A 25087-nucleotide genomic window follows, 5' to 3' on the forward strand; every position below is an offset into this window, starting at 1 on the left:
GTGGCGCTGGTCTGTAATCCTTGCTCCAGAGACTGAAGCAAGAGGATCACTGCAAGTTCGAGACCAGTCTGGGCTACCTAGGGAGACTGTTTCAAAACGGAACCAAAACTGTCAGTCATTTCAGTATATAGCTGTTATTTGTCAGTCTGGAATTGGTAGGGAGAGAACGTGTGGGCAGGGATTGCCTAGCATGCACATAGCCTTGGGTTCGAGCCCAGCACTGCAAAAAAAGAAAAAAGGGGGGAGCATGAAAGAAAGGAAAAGAACGGAACCGCTGAGGGGATGAATCCTGCTCCTTTCTATGGCCCGGGTACTGTGTGAAGTCCCTTTGGCATTATTTAGTTTGCATAGCAATTCCGAATCGTATATAAGGTCTTTGCCTTTATTGGTAAGACATGGAGACTGGAGAGGCTAGGTGGTTGGCAATGAAGAGGCGAGGCGCTAGCACCAAGACCTGGGGCGTAGTTGTGTGGAGCGCCTGCCGGCGTCTGTGAACCCTTCCAACCCACACCGCCGCCGAGGGTGGGTGCGGTAGAACCAGGCTCCGGCGTATGTTTCGGACCGTGTTCTCGCGCAGCTCAGAGCAAAGGTGAAGAAACTTTCCCCACCCCCGTGTTGGGAAGGCGTCCCTTCGAAAACAGCCTGGGGAATCTGACTGACATGATCCACTAAAGGGTACAGCAGGGAACCATGGGGAACCCCGATATCCAGGGGAGCCCCGCACAGGCGTGCTGACTCCAAGAAAATCCCCACTGCCGGTTCGGATTTCAAATACCTTCTCTCTTCGTCAAGACCAATGATAGTAAGGGCTGGGGATTTAGCTCAGTGGTTCTGCCGTCTGCCTCACAAGCGCAAGGACCTGAGTTCGATCCCCGGTACCAAAAAGAAAGACCAATTATGGCGGAGCCTCTGCTAGAGGTGACCTTTCTGGACTGCAAATGATTTTAATTTGGACCCAACTTCGGAGTGGCCTCTGGATTCAATGCCCGTAAGTTTCAGCAGCTTAGGGTTGTGTGACAGCTGCCACGGGAGGTGTTTCTGGTCCCAGGAGCCATCCCCCTCGGAGAGAACTTTATCAGCTGGAAGACATGTGACTTGCGGTCATGCTCACCTCTTTGTCCATTAAGCCCAAGTGTGGTTGGTGTTTGCGACCAAAACACAGTGTGATCTTGGAATCTTTCAGGGTCTCCCACAAGTCTAAGAAACTGGAAATATGCCCCCACTCTCTCCATATACAGGGGACTGAGTGACTACACCCCCAGCCCTTTATTATTTCATCTTGATCGAGATCTTGCTGAGTTGCTCCGGCTGGCCTTAAAATGAGTCTTCCTGCCTCAGCCTCCCTGATAGCTAGGATTGCAGACATGCACCCCATGCCCAGCGAAGTAAGTCTCCTCTAGATGGAGAAATGCACACATACATACTTGCATATAGTTTTTATTGGGGGATGGAATTGGGGCCTCTGCGTGCCAGATTTATAAGCTACACCTGACTTTAACTGTTACCGTTCTGTCCTTTGAAACACCTATTCTAGGAGACGGGTGGTGTGGAACAAGTAGAAAGGAGCAACCATTTATCATACAGCGGAGTCCCGGTGGCTTCTGGGTGGTTGCTTGGGGATGTAGCAGGCACGCTTGGCTTGTGCAAGAAGAATGGAACGTCCTTCCTCTAGTTAGCTGGCTGGCTGAGCCTTGTCCCTGGACACACAGAGCCCATCTCGCCCGCTCCTTTCCTGCGGCTTCTTTTTAGACCAGTAGACAGTGTCAGCAGCCTCAGCTTTGCGTCCCTGGCCCAGCTTATCAGCACCTCCCTCCCCTTTGTGCTGGGAGCTTGGCAAAGTTTTGGTACCTTGAAGGATCAGGCAGGAAGACAAAGCTCCCTGCCCAGGGCGCTCTGTCCTCTTGCTGGAATTCCCTAATGCACCTTATCGCTCTGTCCAAAGAACCTTCTCTGCCGTCCCTGCATCTATGTCCTGCTGTGCATTTGGGGAACGGAGTGGTGATTCCAGCCAGGCATTCACAGCAGTGTGTCTCAGAGGGCACCGTGAGTTGACCGCTTCCTCCCATCTCCTTCCGGTCTCTGGTCCTCAGGACTAGGGAGCTGTCAGCTGGCCAGTCCCTCCCTGCAAGGTCGTCTGAACAAAGCAAGTCCGATCTTTGGCCTGTTTTAACGACGGTCCCTTTTAAGGGAATCAAAATCACTATTTCAGAAAGAAGCCATGTTGCTCAGGGGCCCCTTCACTGCTGTGACCTTGGACGTTGGTAACTGGTACTGTGTCATTTCACTGTCTGCAACAGGGTGATAAGAGCAGGGACTTTAGAGTGACACGGGCTCAGTCTGTGACCTTGGTGATTCAACCACTCTAAAGCTGTCTTCCATAAATAGGGCATCCTGACTTCCTCGAAGGTTAAGTGAGATCATGCAGGCCAGCTGCTTGGCTCCAGTGTGAGCCAGGAGTCCTGGAGGTGTGAACTCTTTTACCTGGCTTCCTGATCCACATCTGTTAATGGTGCCAGTTGTTTGTTTGTCTGTCTGTTTCTTTGTTTGTTTGTTTTGAGACAGGGTCTCACTATGTAGTTCTGGCTGGCCTTGAACTCACTATGTAGCCAGGCTGGCCTTAAACTCGGCAGTCCTCCTGACTGCCTCCCAAGCGCTGGGATTACAGGCGTGCACAACCACGCCTGGCGATGGCACCAAGTTTTTGTTCCTCTGAAACCCACTCCAATGACATTAAGACTGCTGGAGGCGAGGAGAGGGCTGCCACTCAGTGGTAGCGCCCTTGCCCGGCCTGTCCAGGAAACTGGGTTCCATCCCCAGCATCGCCACAGAAAAAGGAAGGACGGAAGGAAGGACCATATCTGCAGTGAGACCCTTAGCCGCTTGGAAGATAAAAGGGAAGGAAAACAGAAAGAGAAATAAAAGCAATGGCCAAGCAACTCGAGACTGAGGAGGAGGCCGGGAGCAGGTGGAAATCGCTGAGGGCAGTGTACGCTGGGAGGCCATGTGGGTGGTTTGCTCTCTGCCCTGCTGGCTCCGGAGGGGCTCAAGCCCCTTTCTCTGACGCTTTGCCACCCTGTAGTCCTAGGGATTGAACCTAGGGCCTTTGCACTGAGTTACACCCCCAGCCCTTTTTATCTTTTTTGTTTTGAGACAGGGCTTCACTAAGTTGCTCAGTTTTCCAAGCTGGGCTCAAGTGTGTGATCCTCCTGCCTTCCCCTCCCAGAATGCTGGACTACAGGCATGCACCTCTGCACCCGGTTTCTCTGACTTCTTTTACTGCTGAGCAGGCTGCAGCCAAAGACTAGAGTCCCTGGTGGAGTTCCAGGAACCCGCCCCAAGACCACGCCTCTGATGACAGAGCAAGGCTAGGGATGCTCACACGCAACCACCTGGTTTGCCGAGTCACTTTCGGCCCTCGTGGGTGCTCTCAGTCTGCACTTCGCGAGAAGACCACTCAGTTCTCAACTCCGCGGTCAGCAGCGCTCCTTCTAGTCTCAGCCTTGCCCAGCCCTGCCCTTCTCAGTAGCTACAGCCCTCTAGCAAGTCGCAGCAGCTCAGATCCCCGGCTTCCCCATTTGTTAAAGGAGGTGAGACTCACCCCACACCGGCATGTCCTCTCCCAGTCTTCTCCTCGCTCTCTTTTTCCTGTACTGGGGATGAAACCCAAGTCCTCCACCATGCTAGGCAAGTGCTCTACCACAAAGCCACTGCCAAACCTCCAGCCTCCAAACCTACTTTTTCTTGAGACAGCACCGCTGTCCGAGCGAGCACCAGGCTGGCATGACCAGCACTTCTCAGCCTGATATGTTCGTGAAACACTGTGGTTTGGGGACCATGCCAGGCACAAGCCATGAGCGAAGGTGCTAAAGAGCTCAACTTCAGTTCCAGGCATGCACCCTCGGCCCAGCTCGGCACCTGCTCATCCTCTCCTGCCCCCACCCCCATGGGCTGTGAGAAACTAATCATCAATGGACCTTTCGCTTTCGGTGAGCGCTTCCTGAATGAGTTGGGACTTCCATTTTTTTCTAGCTTCCCCCTCTTGTGGCAAGGGCCACATCTAACAGATTGCTCATGTTTTTAAAAAGAGATGGAGGGAGGGATCTCCACATCTCTTTCTCTATGAATCAAAACAACTTCGGTTTAGATGAAATGCTTTATGCAGAACGCATGTAGAAGAATGGAGTTGTTCATTAGAAAGTGAAAGTAGCTGCTAAGCCTTCTTTATATATAACAACTAGCAAGTCATTCACCCACACCCGCACACACCCCGTAACTTAGTGCAAGTAAGCAAAGGTACTTCAGTGGTACTTTTTCTTTTTTTCTCCTTTTGCTCAGGAGAAAGATGTCACAGAAGCTTTAATATGCACCCTCCTGCTAAACTCCTTAGGTAGGAGAAATAATTGGCTTTTTACTTGAGGCAGGGATAGTTCCAGATTGTGTCTGAGCTATTCTTTTGCAAATCCCCGTGGGTACTGAATAATAAAGTCTGTCTAGCTTCCAGTCTCCGACTCTTCTCACTTTCCTTTGAATAAGAGCAGTAAGTTGCTCTTTTTTCTGCCCAGTCCTGGCACTGAAAAAATCCAGTAGGTGGCCAAAGAGCCTTTAGAAGACTGAAGGGAGCTTCAGAGAGCCACTGGGCCAGGTTTTTTAAGCCAAATGTGCTTGTATCTTTGTATGGCAAACAATGCTGGAGGAGTTGAATGGTGCTTCAGGACCCCGGTTTAAGGACAGGTGCCTTCTTTAGGCCTGTTACAAATTGCTGTGTTCGCCCATAGCTGAATTAAGTTCTCAAAACAATCTCCGAAACTGGGGCCCAGTCAAGGAAAGCAGGTACTCCAACCAGACCTCATTTTAACCTCGAATTTAGGGTGCAGTATCATCCTCACAGCGTGACAGAAAGGCACTCCAATGTGCTCCATGCAACATGGAAGAACTCTGCACACTGCCTGAGCCAGACCCTGGGAATCCTGTGTGCAGAGAACTTTGCCCTCTGTAACCCTTTGGTAAAGAATTCTAAGTCGAGGAGATGGCGATAAGGAAATTGCTGTGCATTGTTTTATGGTTCCAGCATTCGGTTTCCTGTGGCTCCCGGGTTCTTTGATTTGAGTCACAGAAGGAGCAAGCACAACCCTGCCCAGCCAGGTATCTAGAACGGGCAACATCCTGTCTGCCCAGCCATGGGGCCAGAGAGGCACTCTGCATCCTTGAGGAAAATACTTCCTGCCCCTGACATGCCTTCGGCCTGCATGTGTCAAATGACTTTGATCTACTTTTCATCATGGCAAGCTATCAACTGTCTTTTCTGTTATAGGTCAGTGGCACTGGGCACACTCACATTGGTGTGCAGCCATCAGCTCCAGAGCTTTCGTCTTCCCGGACTGAAACTCTGACCCCATGAAACCCTAACTCCCTACTGGCCTTCTCCCAGGCCCTGGAAACCCCGGGCCACTTCCACTCTCTGTGAGTTTGGCTACTCCAGGTACCTCACAGAAGTGGAATCATATAGCATTTGTCTATGTGCTGGGTTAGTTTCCTTAGCGTAATATCCTCAAGGCTCATCCACTTGTAATGTGTCCAAATTTCCTTCCTTTCTAGGGCTGGAATATTCCACCATATGTAGACGCTCCATTTTTATAAGGTCCATCCATCCATCCATCATTGGGCATCTGAGTTGTTTATGACTTTGGCTGTTTTGAATAATACTGCTATCATTACAAGTCTCCAAACATCTATTCAAGACTCTGCTTTCATTTGTTTGGAGTATATATCCTGAAGTGGAATTGCTAAGTCATATGACAATTCTGTATTTAATTTGGGGGGGGGCTACCATACTGTTTTCCATAGAGTCTGTACCATTTGTATTCCCACCAGCAGTGTATAAGGAAGGGTTCTGGCTTCTCCATATCCTTAACACCTGTGCTTTCTGGGGCTTTTTGTTCTTTTGTAATAGGCATCTGAGTAGGTGTGGAGCAGTATATAATTTGTTTGTTTGCTTTTTGCATGGTACCCCTTCGCTTTTAATCATTGATTCATAATTGTTTTACTATCTAGTAACCCTTCTTCCTGTTCTTCTTTAGCAAAATTTCATTTACTATTCTTGTTTGTTTCTTTCAGATACACCTGGGAATCATTTTATTTCTCTCTATAAAATATTTTATCCAAGGGCTGGGGATTTAGCTCAGTGGTTTCACTGCCTGCTGCGCAAGCACAAGGACCTGAGTGTGATCCCCGGTACCAAAAAAAAAAAAATTGTATCCAAGCTGGGTGTAGTGGTGCATGTCTGAAACCCCAGCACTGTAGAAAATAAAGAAAGGGCTGGGATGTAGTTCAGTGTGAAGGCCCTAGGTTCAATCCCCAGTACTGCAAAAATAAATAAATGAAGGACTGCATAAAATATTTTATCCAATTGAGGTTTTGTTTGGAGTTGCATTTAACATATGAATTAATTTAGAATTAATTAATTTAATTGTTTTGTTTGTTTGTTTGTTTGTTTTTTGAGACAGGGTCTTGCTATGAAGTTCAGTCTGGCCCCGAACTCACTGTGTAATCCAGGTTGGCCCTCAGCCTCCCAAATGCTGGGATTACACATGTGCGTCGCCATGCCTGGCAGAATGTACATTTTTTCTATCTTTTCTCATCCCACGTCATATATATAATTATCCTTTTTCTTATATTAGTTACACACAAACCTTGTTAAATTTGTTGCTTTGTGAATTAGGTTTTAAAAATTGAATTTTTGTAATGGTTATTGCTTTCAAATGTATGTGTGAATCTTATAAATATCTACTTTATAGAGCAAAGCAATAACAAATTAAAAAGAATACTCAGACTTGAGCTTGAATCCCAGCCCTGGTACTTACCAGATGCATGACCTTATGAAAACTTTACTGTTTGGCATATAGGACTTCAATAAATGGTGGTTATTTCTCTTCGATTACCTTTTACTATAATTTTCTATGAATTCCTTTGGATTTTTTAGTTACACATAGTACAACCTATAATGATAATGTTAATTTTTCTTTCCAGTATTTAAATCTCACATCTATTTCATATCTTATTGCATTGGCTAGAAAAACCCACAGAACAACGCTGTGTAATTATGTTAATACATTCTTCCCAGGGGATGAGGTATTATTCTGATTTTAGTCTGATTTTCACTATTTTTAAAAAAATTTTAAGAATAGAACTAATTGTATCTCCCCTATGGGATATGATGAGCTATTATATGCAAAGTGCTTAGCATTTCTTATATACAATAAGGGCTCAATAAAGTGTAGCTTTTATTATATCAAGGCTTTTAACTAATTCTGCCTGTAAATATCCTTTTTTTTCTAGTTTGTAATTTCCATTTCAATTTAACTTACTGTATGGTTTTACTCTTTTATTGATTATATAATGCACTTTTTTCTGGGGCACTATGTGATAATTTGATACATGAATACAGTGTGTAATTAGAGTGGGGTATTTTGGTGTACTTAAATTTAAAATTGTCATACAAATAAAATATATACCTTTTCCTTTATAATTTGTTTTCCCTCAGAGATTCTTCCATACTTTCAAATATTGATCTGCTTTTCTTCTGGTTCTTTTATCATTTAATGTTGTACTTTTTTTTTTTTTAATGTGGTACTGAGAATTGAACCCGGGGCCTTCAAACTGAGCTACATCCACTAACCTTTTTAGGTTTTTTTAAATTTTATTTTGAGACAGGGTCTTGCTAAATTGCCTAGGCTAGTAAAAAAGGATAAGCTTGAGATATTTCTAGCTAAATGGATGCATCTTAAGACCATAGTCTTGATTTTTTTTTTTTTTTTGCGGTGCCAGGGATCAAACTCAGGACCTTGCACTTGTGAGGCAGGCTCGGCACCACTGAGCTAAATCCCCGGCCTGCTAGAGGCCATAGTCTTAAGTGAGATAAATCAGACACACATGTTTCAATACCGCATTGTTTCTCCAGTGTGAGGAAACCAAAAGTGGAAATAAGGACTAAAATGTATAATAGATATTAGGAAATGGGAAGAAAATGTTCAAATGAGAAGGAGAAAAAGCAAAGGTTAGAGGGAAAGGAAAGAAGGGACAAGAAAAAAAGAGAAGGAAAAAATGGAAACAAACCCTTTGTAAATAAGGAGGGGAACAGAGGTCAAAGGGGGCGGTTGGGAAAAAAACAAGCAAGATATATTATATAGAGGTACAAACTTCCTGTGATGAATGTAATCGTTATGTATATCTAAATATACCAATACATGCTTTGCTTCAAAAATAAATAAATAGGGCCAGGGATTTAGCTCAGTGGTTCCGCCGCCTGCCTCGCAAGCACAAGGTCCTGAGTTCGATCCCCAGTACCAAAAAATAAATAAATAAATTGCCTAGCCCCAAACTTGCTGTCCTCCTGCCTCAGCCTCCCAAAGTGCTGGGGTTATAAGCACGTGCCACAATGTCTGGCTAATGTCTTACATTTAATTCTTTAATCCATTTGAACTAGGTTTTCGTCTGTAGCGTGAAGCTGCTGTGAACTTTTTCCCAACTGTATCATCCCATCTACGCCCCCGCCCCGCACCATTGGCAGAGCCATCTTTATCACACATGCTGCACCTCTGGGTTGTCTGTTTAGTGGATGTCTCCCCGCACCAGCACCGAGTGCACCCGAATCTACACATAGTCGTGCACAGTGTGTGCACTCCAGCTTCAGAGCGTGCGTGACACCTGTAGCCACTTGTCCCTTCCCCCAACCCCAGCTGTTGTCTTCAAAGCCGCGAGTTTGTCTCTGTGTGTGACTCCATCAGCCTGATCGAGGCTTCACTTTTCTGTCACTTTGCACCATGTCGTAGAAAACACTTGGGCTGTAGAATCACAATTCCTGGATTCCAGCGATGCCTCCACACTCAGCAGCTATTTAAGGTGGGTATATTATTTACTATGACCTTAAGGTTCTTTACTGAAATGATCTTGTGAAGATCAACACTTACCCCAAATTTAATGAGAATAATGAGATCAAATTGACCAATCGGAGAGTCATATGGTTCAGTTTACACATTTCCATGAAAGGCTTCAGTGACTGCCAAAGAATTTATAACTCGGTATTTTGGTTATAACTGTTTTATCTTGTCTGTTGTCACTATAACTTAATAACATTACAAAGATTATGAGCAGCTTTATTTTATATCCACCATATATATATATACACACACATACACACACACACACAGACACACACACATTTTTCCAGCTACATAGACATACTCATAAATGAATGATTACTATGTGGTAGTTTAGAAATGATGACCTTATGGCGCTATGCTGTTTTCAAGAAAAGGTTACATAGAGAATTTGATGTAATCTTGACACTTTTATTAGATTTAGATAAATGTGCTTGATTGTGAAACATAACTGTTAAGCAACTAATTTATAAACACAGAAGAACCACAGTTTATTGAGCACCTACCACGGGGCAGATGCCTCATTTGATGCTTTTAATCTTCATGACAGTGCTGTGGGTGGTTATGACAACCCTTTTATAAGTGAAGGAACTGAGCTTAGCTAGAATTAGATACTTGTGACTAGGGACACAGCCAGCAAGTGACAGGGCCCGGGCTGTCTGACTGCTCAGTCCACACTCTTCCCATTGAAACCTGCTGCTTCTAGCTGTATTCACACTCCTCAGTTTGTTTTATAAAACACAACTTCTGAGAAATTAGAGAAGAAAGAAAAACTTCTTTTAGTGCTGAATCCTGAAACTTGGATTTCGGTGTAGGAAGAAAACATGATCTGGTACATGGAACTTTCATATCAGAAATGAGAAGAACTGATAAAAATCATAGTGTATTCAGAAGAAAAATCATAGCATAAAGATAAGCTGTAGGGGGAAGGAAGAAATTTGCTGTGGAGAGAGCTGCAAAATTTATAATTGTATAATTATTCCAGACATTGTCTGTTACATTCTCTAGATAATTGCATCATATCTTTGACTTTGATGGAGGTGTTTATGACATTCAAGATTGTCACTTCTGGGTTGGTGTGTCATTCAGTGGTACAGCATTTGCCTAGTGTGTTGTGGGCTCCTTCACGGAACGGGGTTAATGAATTTTTTTTCTTATAACAAAATTATTGCATGTTTCTTTAGAAAAATTAGAAAACAGATTAGCTGAATGGCAAATGATATAATCTTTTATGATCCCACTACTCAGAAATAATATAATCCCACTACTCACTGTTAAACATTTTGGTGTTCACTTCTTCTATCTTTTTATATTTATGTGTGAATAAAACTTCCATTTCTTTACAGAAATAGGATATATATTTGTAGCCAGTTTTTCTCACTTAAAAATATATCATGCAGAGGGCCAGGGATTTAGCTCAGTGGTGCCGCCACCTGCCTTGCAAGTGGAAGGACCTGAGTTTGATCCCTGGTACCAAAACATAAAAAAATAAAAATCATGAACATTTTAGGTGAAATGAAGTGTTTTTCTTTTTAATGGAGGTGAAGTGTTTTGTTTCATTGGGTGTACAGTAGTTTTAGTAGTTAATTTCAGATTGTGAATAGGTTGGCTTTACTTTTTTATCACAAATACGTTCTGTGATAATGTCACTGAACCCTGATTTGTTCCTTTAAAGTCTTCTGATGCGTGATGTCTACACAGAGGCACCCGCATGCTAACCTTACTTCTGTTCCTGATGCCATTGTTCCAGCTCAGGGATTCCCTACACTTGGGCAGACTGGCTGTCAGCCTTGGAGGCCACATTAGTTGGACACAGCTGCTGGGACAAGGTACCACGCACCAGGCGGCCTAGACAGAAACGCCTCTCAGTCCTGGGTTCTGGATGTCTGAGCAGCAGGTGTGGCAGGGCTGAGGCTTGGGGCCTCTCTCCTCGATTTCGGGAGCCTTCTCTGCCCGTGTTGTCCCATGCTCTTCCCTCTGTCTACCTCTGTGTCCTCATCCCTCCTTACCAGGACATTCATCACCCTATCCCCGTGGCCCCTTCTCCATATGCAGTCATGTTTGGAGACTGGGTATTGGACAGGGGACTGGAGCAAATAACACAATCCAGCCCATGATAGTAATACCCTGGCTTTATTTCAAGATGTATTCATATCATCATCGTCATTATTATTTGGGGTGCTAGGGATGGAACCCAGGGCTTCTTGCATGCTAGGCAAGCTCTCTACCACTGAGCCACACCCTCAGACTACTGGCTTTATTTTAAAAGGTCCCACTGAAGAGGCCACTGGTTGTGTAGCTTCTAGAATTTCCACAACAGACTGTTGTTTAAAGCAGAACCAGTCTTGAGCCTGTGGGAGTCCTGGGGCCTTCACACTGAACTACATCCCCAGGCCTTTTGAAAATTTTTTATTTTGATACAGGGTCTTGCTAAGTCCCTAAATTCCCCAGGCTGGACTTGAACTTGTGATCTTCTCACCTTGGCTTCCTAGAGTGCCAGGATTACTGCCCCACCATAGCTGGCCTATGTCTTTCTGAGAGAGAGAGCGCGCGAAAGTCTTATGCCCAGTAGTATAAACACATTGTTTTCAGAGTTTACAGATGGACTAATAGTGTGGGTTCCTGCAACTTGTTCGGCATTTTTGAAACTGAAAACCCTGGTCTGATCTTTTGACCGGGGATCGTGGGGACCCTTTCTGTGAGCAGAATGACCAGTGGCCATTATAATAGTAAAGCACTTATTCGTGGTCTCTATTTATAGGCACCGTTTGGGGCACACTTAACTGAAGCTACAGAATTCACTTTGGTTCTGTATTAGCACTTCATGTATGTACATACTGCTTACCGAATAAGCGTAGATTTTACTTATCCGTTTGTCAGTGAAGAGGTCTCCCCTACAAGGATACATTGAATTATAACTGCAAGACTTTCAGGCAAGGAATCTTCATCCAGTGAAAGGAAGGCAAGTGTTTCTAATTTCTGTGGCCTTGTCTGAAGGTAGAGGGAGGAGTGGCTGGCCCTTTCCATGTCTCCCTGGAGTAAGGCCATTTAAAATTCTAATAAGTAGGGCTGGGGATTTAGCTCAGTGGTTCTGCCATGTGCCTTGCAACCACAAGGTCCTGAGTTCAATCCCCGGTACCAAAATAAATAAAATTCTAATAAGCAATGAACTTGCATTATGGAGGGGTAGCAATATTCCTTGGCCTGCCTGACCTCCATGAGCTCTTGGGCTCGAGTGCCAACATGAGTGAAGGAATGACTGAATGACTGAATGAATGCAAGAAATTAAAAATAAAACCCAGCTGGGAATCAGAAAATAAACAGCTTTTGGCTCCTGGGCAGCAGAAAGAGATGCTGGTCCTTGGCCTTACTTTTGACATTTCTGACAACCTTGGTTATCCAGTTTCCTAACCACTGCAGACTAAAGGTGCTCAATCTGAAGGGGAAGAGCAAGTTGCTATTGGCAGGCACAGGGACTTCAGAAAGAAGTGACAAGGGTCAGCCAGATAGTGAGGGAGGAGAAAAAACAAAAAACAGACAAACAGTCAGAATGGACTGGGGAGTCCCAGGGAACGCTGGCAAACAGCTATTGCACACTTCAAAAGCAGTTGCTTGAGGATGTGACCACCTGCGGCCTGTTATATTGTTTATAAAAGTTAGCACTGGGCTGGGGGTGTAGCTGAGTGGTAGAGCAGGTTCTTAGCATGCATGAGGCCCTGGGTTCAACCCCAGCAACCCCCCCCCCCCGCCGTTAGTGACAGTTGAATGGTATTAAAAATTTGTGATTGTGTCACTTTGTTCATATATCATCTTTCTGGTTCTTAGAAAAGGAAGAGAAAGCAAAGCAGAACATTGTATATTTTAGAAACATTTTCTACTGTAAATGGTTAACATAGAAAGGGAAAATGTTCAACCACCAGAAATCATGCATTTCTTAGGTCATCTGGGTGGCTAGGGTAATAAAATATGTGGCTGACAGAGGCTGTGTAGAGGTGTTCTCAGTAGCCCATCCCTAGAACTGCACTGCTTGAAGGGAGTTTAATTGGTTGCTTTACTAAGATTTTGCAAATCCAAATAACATCTCCCTGGATGCCTCCCAGCCTTCCGCTTACACTTGTCGCTCCTGGCAGCCCTCCTCCAGCCATCCTGCAACTCATTCCCATCCTTCTTCCCCCCTCTGCACCCTTTGCAATGCGTGTTTATTGAAAGCCTGCCGCATGCCCTCTTCCTGAGCCAGCGCCCAATTGGAGAAGTCATTAGCAAGACGGGTCCCTGCTTTCCAGGGAGGTCCCATCCACCAAGGCTGTGGATTCTTATTCTGAGAAACAAATCCACGGTCTTCTTCCCAGCACCCCTTCTACCTCCATGACCCCACTGGGAACTTGGTTTGTCTTTATCGAGACCACTTCCTTCTCTGATTCAGTGATTGGAGGTAGGCTGTTGCTAATTGGCTAAATTGCTCAGGCTGGCCTTGAACTTGCAGTCCTCTTGCCTCAGCCTCCAGAGTCCTGGGATAACAGTTGTGTGCCACCACACCAGGCTGAGAATCACTTCTAAAGCTTTCTCTTACTTCCAGGTCCCAGAGAAGAGGCAGAGTCTGTGAATGTGCTCCTTCCTGTCCCTTCTACTTGAGGGCTCACCGTTCCCTTCAGCACCTCTCCTTCCTGCATCAGTTAGCTCCAGTCACTGTAACAAATACCACAGCCTGGGAAGCTTAAACAACAGATTTATTTTCTCACAGTTCCAAGGCCAGAAGCCCAGGATCAAGGTGCTAGTAGAACTGATTGTTTCTGAGGTCTCTGTCTTAGTCTGTTTTCTGTTGTTATAACTAAGTACCACAGTCTGGGAAATTTATAAAGAAAAGAGGTTGATTTTAGCTCATGGCTGTGGGAGCCCAAGAGCTTGGTGTAGCCATCTGGCTGGCATCTGGCAAGGGCCTTCTTGGCATGTTATAACACGGCGGAGGGCATTGCATGGCGAGAAAGAGCCAGCTGACAGCTCAGGCCTCTCTTCCTCTCTCTTCCACTGATACAGCCCATAATGCCACCCCAGCTCCACCCTCATGACCCCATCTAACCCTAACTATCTCCCGGAAGCCCCACCTTCGGGTACCATCAGCATGTGACTTTGGGGATTAAATTCTTGTTCGTTTGAGACAGGGTCTTGCCATGTAGTTCAGGCTGGCCTCGAATTTGAGATGATCCTTCCGCCTCAGCCTCCCAAGTGCTGGGATTACAGGCGTGCGCCACCATGCACCATGGGGGGTAAGTCTTAACACAAGCTCGGGCGGGGACAAACATGAGCCCATGGCTTGTGGGTGTCACGTTTTCCCTGTATCCTCACAGGACTTCCTGTCTGTCAGTAGCCTGATCTCCTCTTCTTATAAGGACACGCGTCTGATGCGATTAGGGCCCACCCCAGTAGCTTCATTTTACCTTCATCACCTCTTTTTAAAGGTCTGTCTCAAGTCCGGTCACATTCCGCAGTACTAGGGGTTAAACACAGGGATTTGGGGTGACACAAGCGAGACCATGGCCCCTCCTCTGAAGGCAGCACCACCTCTCCCCCCGCCTCGCCCCCTCTCTTCGGATCCCACTACACACTGCCCTCATGATGGCCTCAGCAGCCACTTCTGCTTTTCTTCTCACTCTGTCCCCTCCCTGGGTTTCAGTGACAGGACCGTCCCTGTGAAGGAGCCATGTCCTAATCTGGCTTCATATTTGCTCCATTCCTTGGCCCTGCCCCTAGGATTCCTGTCCTATCTCCACAGCATCCTTGTGCTCCTCTCCTGAGGGTGCCTGTCTTCTTCCTGTGCACTATGACCTGCCTCAGCCTCCTTGTTCCCTTGGCCACCTCGCTCTCTGAGACTGGTCTTCTCTGCACCAGCACCTGCTCATGTCCCAAGGATATGGGAGGCTTCCGGACCCGGACCCGTGGCTTCTCTGCCTGCCTCACTCATTTCCACTCGCAGTTGCCTGGTCTGTCCTCTCTCCGTGATGCCATTGGCGGGAAGCTAAGCAGAGCTGCGGTCTGCTACCTGCCTCCACTTCCACCTTCTCCCTCCTGCTGTTCTCCTCTGCCGCCTTACAGGTTCAAGGCCATCAGGTGCCAGCTCCCGTAACTTGCCTTTGTCCCACTATTCCTTAGGATGTTCCTACATTTTCCTTCTTCCCTCTCACCTTGAATAAGAATTATCCCTCTCTTCTTCCCAAGGCCAATCTAACTTGCCATAGACACACACACATACACACTCCTTCCTTCCAAAGTCATTTTCTGGGCCAGGCATGGTGGTACAGGCCTGTAATCCCATACTCACTAGGTGCCAGGAGGAGCTTTCTCCCAACTCATGACATCCCAGATGCCTCCAGATGTTTCTGAACATCTGGGATCAGAATAGCCTGGTTAAGACCCACTGGCGGAAGCCAGGCGTGGTGGTGGAGGACGCCTGCCATCTCAGCACTCTGGAAGGCTGAGGCAGGTGGATGGCAGGTTCGAGCCCAGCGTGGGCAACTTAGCAACTTAGTGAGACCCTGACTCAACATTTAAAAAACAAGAAGGGGTGAGGGTGGAGCTCAGTGTGAAGGCCCTGGATTCAACCCCTGTTACCACCAAACAAACACAGCCACTGGTGTAGACCTTTAAAATCGTGGCTTCTGCCACACCGTCATTCCTAGCCTCACTGAGGTAGGTGTGTTGAAATCCACAAAGTATCCAGCTAAGACTCCAGGATTTCTCCTGCACATCCAGGCTGTCACACTGGGAGAACAGAAAGAAGTTTGTACCTTTTGTTTATGTGAGGGAGGGCTGATTATAAACCACATCAGCTATCCTTAAAACTGTGTGTTCACTTATCTTCCCAATTAAGGCCTGTTAACGAGCTGCTCAGACAATCACGTCCCTTCTGCACAACTCCAGTCAAGAGCGTTTTATGGAGATGAGTCGAGACAATCAAACAGGCTTTTTTCTTTATTAGTAAACTGTTTTAATTCTCAGTTGGCCAACAATAGGCGTGTGGGTCAGATGCCCGATTTACAGCTTGGTGCTACACTCACTGGCCATGTGGTGCTGAGCTGTTGAGCAACCTCTCTGCCTCAGTTTTGCCAGTTGTGAAACGGGCACTGACACAGCGCCTACCTGACCCGAGCTGGAGGGAATGCAGCAGGACCTCGAAGTGCAAGGCCCTGGGCACCAGGCCTGGTCCACAGCCGGCATGCAGTACAGTTAGCTGCTGTCACCGAGGCTGCTGCTGTTCTCCTTTCTCTCCCTTCCTTTTCTAACAGCACACGCAGGGCCTCCACTTCCCCTTCTGCCAGTCACTCTTTAACCCCTTGCTCCTGGCACTGACCTTCCACGCTCATGCCAGCCTGCTTTCTTAGCACTCATGCTGCCAGCCTTGATTTCTCTCTCTTGTCCCACAGTGACCACCTTTTGCCTGGGATCCTCCACTTCCTCAGCCCGTCTGCTGCTTTAGAGAAACAAGAGAGGCCTTCCTGTCACTCTCTTCCTCATCCATCTCATGGGAGCCATTTCCTTGTGTTCAGCCACACTGGCCATTTATTGCCAGCTGCTGCTCCAGGACTCTGTGCTGAGTCTCGTTTTCCACACCTCAGTCTCTGTCCCCAAGATTCATGCCACTGGGGGACAGACCCCCCCATCCATCCGGGTACCCCATCCCGGCATCAGGGACTCCCTTCCTTGGATTCCTCCACCTCAACACCCTGACCCTGCTGCAGAAGCTTCCCATCCTCGGGCGCTGCACCCCTTGGCTATTACTCTGCAGGCATTTGTTTCCTTTTCTTCCATACTCAATTGGCCAGGTTCTACTCATTCTGCGGCTTATGCATTGCCCTCACCTCTGCAGCAAGGCCTACCTGGGTCTCTTCTCTTTCTTAGATGAGCTCTTCTGTTCTCTCCTAATGAGCCTTCCTGTGTCGCCTTGTCACCTTCCAGAATGTTCTCCATAGTGCCACAGGAAGGCTGTCACCCTCTTCCTTCCTACGCCCTTTCATGGTCTCGCTATAGGTCAGGTTTGAGGCTGGCAGAGCTCTCGGCGACCTGGCCCCTGGCTGCTGCTCCAGCCCTGTCTTGCTGCCCACAGCCAGCGAGGTCCTTGCAGTTCAGGAAGCCAACCTTCCTCTATGCACCTGTGCCCTTGTGCTCCTCTGCTCCTGTCCGGCAAGCCGTGTCCCTGCCCTTCAGCCTGTGGGACACCTATACACCCCGTGGGATTCAATGCGGAAGACCCAGTGTCCACGTCCTTTTCCTTCACAGTCCTCTTCATGGCATAGCTCTGCCTGCCCTTCATTTATCTCTGCCTCAAGACTCAATGTCACCTACTCTGTCACTTTCAAATGCACTCCCACCTCTGACTTTCTTGTTTTTGACATTCTCCCAGCTTCCTGAGGCCCAGGCACCCTCCTGGCCCAACTCCACACACACACACACACACACACACACACACACACGCACACACGCACGCACACCCCAAGCCCTGTCCTCATTCCTGATCCAGCCAGCTTTCCAGTCAGTTCTTCCTATGGTTCCTGGCATTCCCTTCTCCATCCTGTCTCCCCCCAACCCTGCTACCTCAGTGTTCTATGGCTGATATTCAAAATGCTTCTTACTTACCTTTGCATTGTCTCCTGTCTGTCCCTGTATAAGTCATCACCCAGCCAGGCCAGAGTCCTTACTGATTTAAGGACAGGACTCATAATTTTTCTAATATGGCCTTTGCATCAATTTGTATTATGTTCATAATATGTATGTGTATCTTCCATTGACCAATCTGGTGTGTGTATGTGTGTACCTATGTGTGTTATGGAGGAATGAACCCAAGACCTTTGCACTGAGTTACATTCCAGCATAACAATCCCCCTCATACACACACCCTTTTAAAAATTCTTATTTTGCCACAGGGTCTCCCTAAATTGCCCAGGACTGACTCCAAATTTCAATTCTTCTGCCTCAGACTCCCAGAGTGCTAGGATTACAGGCATGGCACCACCACACCCAGCCAATCTGATGTTTCTAATCCCAGTTTCCATCTCCTAAATTCCTAGCCATTTCCCATGACCCAATTCCATCATTTTCTCTTCCACAAAGCTTTCTCTGATCACTCCTAGTGAAAGTGTTCTCTTTGAACACCTGAATTTTGTCGATTGAATACTTATTGTATATGTTGCTTTGCATTTCTTACTTCCTGTGGATACAGATTCAATTGTCAGCTCTTTAAAGGCATGGATTATAAATTACCAGTTTTTGTATCACTTCTCCACTATAGAAGCTAGTAGGATTCCATATATGTAATACATAGCAACTTTATCATGATACATATGACTCACTGTAAAATTCACCCATTAAATGTCTAAACTCAGTGTTATTTTAGTATAGAGTTGTGCCGCCAAACCACAATCAATTTTAGAATATTTGTATCACCCCCCCAAAGAAGCCCCATGTATAGTATCAGTTGGTCCCCTCTCTCCCATTTCCCTAGGTAACCACTGTCCCATTTGTCCATGGATTTACCTATTCTGGATGTAAAAGAAATCAGACCTCTCCTTTGGGGTCTGGCTTATTTCATGTGGCATAATGTTTTCAAGGTTCATCCATGTTGCATGCATCATCTTCATGGGATTTTTGTGGCTGAAGAATGGTCCATGTATAGATCTACCACATTTTATTTATGCATTCACCACCTGATGGATGCTCAGCTGTTTCCGTTTTTTAGCTATCATCAATATGATGCTGCTATGAACATCTGTGCACAAATTTTTGTGTGAACATAAATTTTCATTTCTAGTGTTATATACCTAGGGGTGGAATTGCTGGATCTTATGGGAATTCTTACATTTAACATTTTGAGGAATAGCTAAGTACAGTCTTGCTGTGTAGTTCAGGCTGGCCTTGAACTCACTATGAAGTCCAGGCTGGTCTCAAACTCAAGGTGATCCTCCTGCCTCAGCCTCCAGAATACTAAGATTACAGGTATGTGCCACCACACCCAGCCTGACTTTGATTATTATAGCCATTTTAGTAGGTATGAAGCAGGATCTCATCATAGTTTTGATAAGATGCTTTTGTTTTTTTAAATTACTTATTAGATATTCAGTAAATATTTGTTGGATAAATAATATGTGCATGAAATATGAACAAATAATCTTTTGGACAGGTGGTTTGACTTCTAAATTTATTAATTAGCTAGAAATAAGGATCTTAGGGCCATTTAAAAAATTTTTTGACTTGATTCTCCTGCTTCAGCTTCCCTAGTGCTCAGATTATAGGGATGGGCCACCATACCCAGATTAAATCCAATTTTCTACTGATTTTTTGTTTTGTTTTTTTCTGGTGCTGTGGTCCAAACCCAGGGCCTTGTACATGGCAGGCAAATGCTCTAAACACTGAGCTATACCCTCACCTCTAAAATCCAATCCGTGATCCTCCTGCCTCAGCCCCCCCAAGTGCTGGGATCATAGGTGTGCACCACCACACCTGGCGCTAAAATTCAATTTATAAAAAACAACTTTTGTGCTGGGTGTGGTGGCGCACACCTGTGATCCCAGCACGTGGGAGGCTGAGGAAGCAGGAGGATGGCCACCAGTTTGAGGCCAGACTGAACTTCAGAGTGAGACCCTGTCTCCAAAAAAAGCAACTTTTAATAAAAGTTTTCTCTCTTTTAGATTGACAGTATTATCTAGATGGTATTATAGAAGTACTGATTTGTTGTGAAAATTCGTGTAACTTTGGAGGTTGCAATGTATTTTACACAATAAGCTAAATCACAAGTAAAATTCCAACTTTGATATTGTTCCTACTAAAAACCTATGACTGAACGCAGTCCCCGTTGGAAGCCCGAGACCAGTGCTGGGAGGAGTGTGAACTGTGGCTGCTGTCTGGAAACCTCCTGTCTCTTTAGGACAGAGCAGTCTTCATAAACGCATTTGATAATGCACGTGGGGAAGGGCTGGGGGTGGGGAAGGCCTGGAAAAAACCGCAACCGTTCGAATTTCCCTGGGTAGAATTTGCCTTAGTAAACAGTGGACCCTGGGAAACGGGACAGGTTCAGAAAACTTCATTTGGATGGCTGGAAGTCAGAGAAACAGCAGCTGAATCCGTTGGGCTGCGGTTTAGCCTACTTATCTCCCGTCAGAGGTAATGGTCCAACTGCTTTTCTTTGGTTCTAGAGAGTTCTGTCTTGGCCGGAACCCATCCAGTCAGTCCCTTCCCTAGACAGACACTTGTCAGAAGCAGTGAAAACTACAGTCCAGTTAAAGAAAGGCCTCAAATTAAAACCCACAGTGGGGCTGACCACTTTGGTGTTCAAGGGTTCGAGGAGGAGCCAGTGGGGTGGGGCCAGGGTCAAAGGTCACCGTACCTAGAGCCTGGCCAGCTTTCTGCCTGTGCGACATCATCTTGCCTAATTCTATAGTCCTATGCTCTGCCCTTTCAACTTTAGAATTTGGGGTGTTGGTGGTGTTTATTTTCAACAAGCTCCACCATCCTTATCTTTCTGAAGATGCTCCTAAAGTCCCCACGCACAGCCCGTTTCAGAACCTGGGGAGGAAGAGATACCAGCTGGAACCAGGTCAGCCAGCCCCTCCATGGAGGAAGCACAGCCGGGCCTGTTTTCCCTGAGCTCCGGATAACTTGGGCGGAGGCTGCGAGGGCGACTGGAGCCGCGGGGATGGAGAGCGGGTCGGAGGAGGGCTCCTGCTTCCCAGCATTGAAACAGGAGCCCTCTGAGAGAAAGAGATATTGCATGTGGCTTCCCTGACGCCTTGGAGGGCGACGTGGATGACACAGCATCAGCCGTTCCCTCGCGGGGTGGGGACACGGTGGCGGTAGGCGTCTCCGCCATCCGCGGGCCCTCTCGGGCCGGCAGTCCCCGCTGGAGCATCAGCTGTGGGGCGTGGGGAAGGCAAGGCGGCCAACGTCGAGGCGCGTTGCGTGCTTGGTAGACGGAGAGCCGCCGCGGCGCGGCGCGGGGTGAGGAGCACGAACCTGGGAGGGAGTCGGCGTGGGGCTGGGGGCGGGGTGAAGCGCTGCCGCCGATCGCCGGCCCCATCCTAACTCGCCCCACCTGGATGCAGAGCGAGGACCGCGTGGGGCGGACACGGCGCGGGTGGGGCGCCCCTCCCAGCCCGAGAGGGGTGGCGGCGGGCCGGGGACCCCCCCACGGCCCCGCTGGGCACCCCCTCAGCCCTCCCAGGCGCCCCTCTCGGGCATCGCCGTCGCCCCGTCTCCTCCGTTAAAATAGTGAAACACCATGCAAAGTGATGGAAAGCGGGGGGCTGCTGGGGGCTCCAGGGGAGGGGGCGCGGTGGCTGGAGGTGGTGGCCGCCCGGCCCCTGGGGACAGCGCCCAAGCGGCGGCCGCCGAGCCCCTTCCCGGTGGGCGGCCCGGCTCTCCAGGGCCCCGGGCGCCTCCGGAGGTAGCAAAGCAAACTTGGGGCTGCGGTGGGGGTTGGGGTGGGGACGCCACCTCCATCCCTCCGGGGATGGCAGCCGCGGTCACCCCGCTAAGATCGGGGCGGCGGCGGTGGGGACAGGCGGGTACCGCCCCCCCCCAGCCGCGCAGCGGCCGCTCTGTAACACGTCCCCAGGAGACTCGCAGGAGCAACACGTGATGTGTCTACTTATCAGGGTGAGAGGGGGAGAGCGAGCTCCGGGCGTGCGGGCGAGGAAGCGGGGCGGGGGGCCGGGGCAGGGGCCGGGACGGCGGCTGGGGCGCTGGGGTCGCCAGCTCCTCGCCCACCTCCCTCCCAGTGGGAGCAGAGGAGGAGGGGAAGTGACTGCGGAGTTGATGAACTTTGCACATCCAGAAACGCCATTTTGATTCCTTTTCCGGAACAAGTTTGCATCTCTCCTTGTCCTCTCTCCGCAGCCCACCGGTCCCCACCGCATCATGCCTGGGAGCCAAGCGCCCCGCCGGGCCGTAAGTACGCGCCCCGGGCTCCGGCTCGCGGTCCTCGCTCGGGTGGCAGCGGGATGTCCGGGGCTCAGCCCGAGCGACCTTTTAAAGAACTTTTTTGGGGATGGGGAGGGTGAGGGCTGCAGAGCGCGTTGTACTTGGGAAACTCCGCGCCTCCGGGGCGCAGGATCCACAGCCCCACGCCGTGCGGCGTGCGCTCGGGGCGGCGGGGCCGGGGCGCCGGGAGGAGCGGGGCAGCCTCTCCCTCCGGCCGCGCGCCGCCGCTCCTCCTCCTCCTCCTCCTCCCCTTCCTCCGCTCCTTTCCCCTTCCCGAGCCACGGCTCTGCCAACCAGCTCCCGGCGCGAGCGGCCGCAGCGCCCCGCCAGCGGGACCTGATGCGCATCCATATTAGCCGTCCGAGCGCAGGAATCCGGCCCGACCCGCGCCGCCGAGTTTATTTTTAACCAGGACCGCGGGGCCTCGGATGGTGCGCGCACCGCCGGCCAGAAACATCTTCCCAGCGCTGCTCTCCATCTTCCGCCCTCTCTCCCCCGACATCCTCCCCCCCCATGTGGGAGGGGAAACTTTTCTCCTACATACTTTCGAGTCCCTCTCGGGCCGGGAAGCGCGGAGATGACGGCGCCCGCCAGCCCGCCGTCGCCAGCACCGCGAGGTATCCGGGGGTGCCGGCCGGGGCCGGGGGGTGCCCGCCGGGGGTGCGGGGCGTGGGGGTGCCACGGTCGGTGGGAGCATCCGCCGCGCCCTGCTCCTCGGACTTTGATCCTCCGGGGCGGACGGCGCCGGGCCGGAGGGGGCCTCGGGCTGCCCTGCGCCCCGGCCCGATCGCGGCGGGGGTCGCGTCGACCCTCGCCTCGGGGCGCGGAGAGAATGGAGGGGACCGGAGCCGTGGCGACTCGTATTGTTCGAGGCTCTCTCGTCCGCAGGGTGCGCGTTTTCGTGGGGGGCCCTCGGCGTGGGGCGAGCCTGCATCGCGGGGGGGGGGGTGCTCGGCGGCCGGCGCCGTCACGAGCACAGGAAGGAGGCCCGGAGCATCCGAGGCGGGGCGGCCGCCGGGCCCCTCCGCCGCCCAGCTGTGCAGCGCGCTCGCTCGGAAACTTTTGTCCGCCGCCCGCTGGACCAATTTTTTCGCGAGTTGTGGGGCTTAGCTTCCTCCTCTCATCCCGGCCCGCAGCGCCGAGCGGGTGGCTGGGGGGGAGGGTGCGGGGAGGCCGGGGCTGGCGGGGTGGGGAGGGGGACCCCCCCCCCGCGCGCTCGGCTCCCCGAGCCCCCTCCCCGCTCGCGGTCTCTTAGGAAACTGCGACCTTAACGGTTGCTAAGGAGCAGGGGAGGTCCTTCCAGTCGCCAGCCCCCTCCCTGGGAGCGGCGTGTTTTCTGGATGGGGGCCGGGGTCTTGGCCGAGATGGGACCCGCTTCCCCCCAGTCCACCCCACCCCGGCCGCGCGTGGGTTTCGGGGGGCGCGGGCCGGGCGCTTGACAGGCGCCGCGTACAGCTCGCGTCCCTCGTCCGCGGTGCATCCGTGATGGGTTATAAAAGAGGAGGAAAGTAGTTCTCCTTGCTCAGCAGATTTGCCCTCCCTCGCTCCTTACTGGTTAGGAGATAGAACGTGAGCCCAGATCCGGACGAGCAGTTCACATTCCATTACGAAATTCTACACGGCTGTAGAGCCAGTCCTAGCACACTTTTCGGGCGCTTTGGTGGGGGCTTTCTGCTTCTTTTGAAGGGTGCTAAGTGGTGCTGCTGGCGGTGGTGGTGGAGGGAAGGGTGAATAAAAAGTAGAATTTTTGGCATGCTGAAAAACCTGTCCTCTGTAGTTCTGTTCACCCTCGTCCTTACTTTAGAGTTTAGGTTTAAGCTGAGTCCTTTTAAAGCCAATGGAAAGAAAATTTGCCTGTTGGATAGGGATGCTGGAAATTGCGTGGTCACTCGAAGCAGAGTTCAAAAAGCTGTGCGAAGGCTGAATTGCTGGTGTGTGTCCCCGTTTCTGAGCTTCCCCCCCTTTTGGATAATGATCTGTGCATGTGTGTATTCCGAAATAAGTGAATTGAAGTAGAAGGTGGGGAATGGGAACGGCAGAGCAAAGACTGTTGTTTCACACTTGTGAAAAGCATCTTCTAGCTTTGGTGCTTTTTCGGGTAGGCAGGTATGGTTTCTCAGACATAATTAAACCCGGAAGTCGGACTTAAGAGGCTTGGCTAAAAAAAAAAAAAAAAAAACACAAACAACTTAGGCTTCCTTCAAGAGTCCACAGAACTTTTGAAGGCGTGGGTTTGAAATACTCTGCAAATAATATATGCAAAGGTGGACCACTAGTTTTAGCGTTTTTTAAAAATTTGGTGTTTTTTTTTTTACCTCTGCCCTTTGGAGGGAGCTTTCTGGGTACTGGCTGATGGGTCCTGCTTTGATGTGTTTTAAAGCTTTGGTTACAGTGATGAATTAAACATTTGAATGGCTTTAATCAAGTTTTAAATGTGTGAAAAAATAACCTACCCTGTTTTTACAAAAGAAAGGGAGAGGGGAGCTCTTTGATTTAATTGTTCCCCTTTCTCCATCTTAGGTTAATGAATTTTCAGTTTTATCATTCTTAAAAATACTGCTACACTTAAGTTGTCCTTTAGGCTGTTTTGTTTTTAGAGGATTTGCTTGGATACGTGATACTCAGATGCTGCAGATGCTGACTGGTAGTACATGGAATATAATTCTCTGGATTTTCCTGGATACCACTTCCTTTCTCATGAGAAATTCAGGCTGGGCGCCCTCGTGGCAGATAAGTGTTTGTTGTGTAACGAGCACGCATCTGACTGTGCTGGTACAGGTGGTGCAGCCATTCCTAATCATCGACATCATCCACCAAGTGACCTTTTGATTGAAGGGTTTTTCATTTTAGATTCTCCAGGCAGACTCCTGAGGACTTACACAGGTACAGAATGTGGGAGGAGGAAAGTAAAATGTAACTTCATTAGTCCTGCATCTGATCAACAGCTGCCGACTGCTGTCAGCCGGGCACTAGCTAGCTTCTCCTAGGGGACTTTCATTTTTTACTCTTCAATGTGGAACTGCAACGTTGTTCCACTTCTAGGTCAGTTTGTAAGTTTTTATTTGCTATCATATGCTCACTTCTTAACATCTTTTCTCCTCATAAGCTAAGGAGAATTCTTAGCTAATGAAGTTGAAAAATTCTACTCTTGCCTGGTGTAATTAATATAAACTTAACTCCTTCAAAAA

At 48.9% G+C, this 25087-nt stretch overlaps 1 protein-coding gene across 11 annotated transcripts in view; it reads left to right on the forward strand.

The window, feature by feature from the left end:
- Rreb1 (ras responsive element binding protein 1) overlaps positions 1-25087 on the forward strand; it is a 170011-nt gene that overhangs the window by 25141 nt on the left and 119783 nt on the right. For 3 of the 11 annotated variants that reach the window (XM_087181153.1, XM_087181156.1, XM_087181162.1), the window contains exon 1: positions 21621-21866. The exons of 2 other annotated variants lie outside the window; for them this stretch is intronic. The gene's annotated coding sequence lies outside the window, so the exon portion shown is untranslated. Of the gene's footprint in view, positions 1-20569; positions 20919-21422; positions 21576-21620; positions 21867-22354; positions 22517-25087 lie in introns of those variants that run through there. 6 more of the 11 variants (XM_087181151.1, XM_021260698.2, XM_087181152.1 and 3 more) reach the window with 6 other exon arrangements.

Source organism: Heterocephalus glaber, unplaced genomic scaffold (assembly GCF_053883595.1).
Source record: "Heterocephalus glaber isolate CG9 unplaced genomic scaffold, H.glaber_assembly_v1.0 deba00001472, whole genome shotgun sequence".
Lineage (NCBI taxonomy): Eukaryota > Metazoa > Chordata > Mammalia > Rodentia > Bathyergidae > Heterocephalus > Heterocephalus glaber.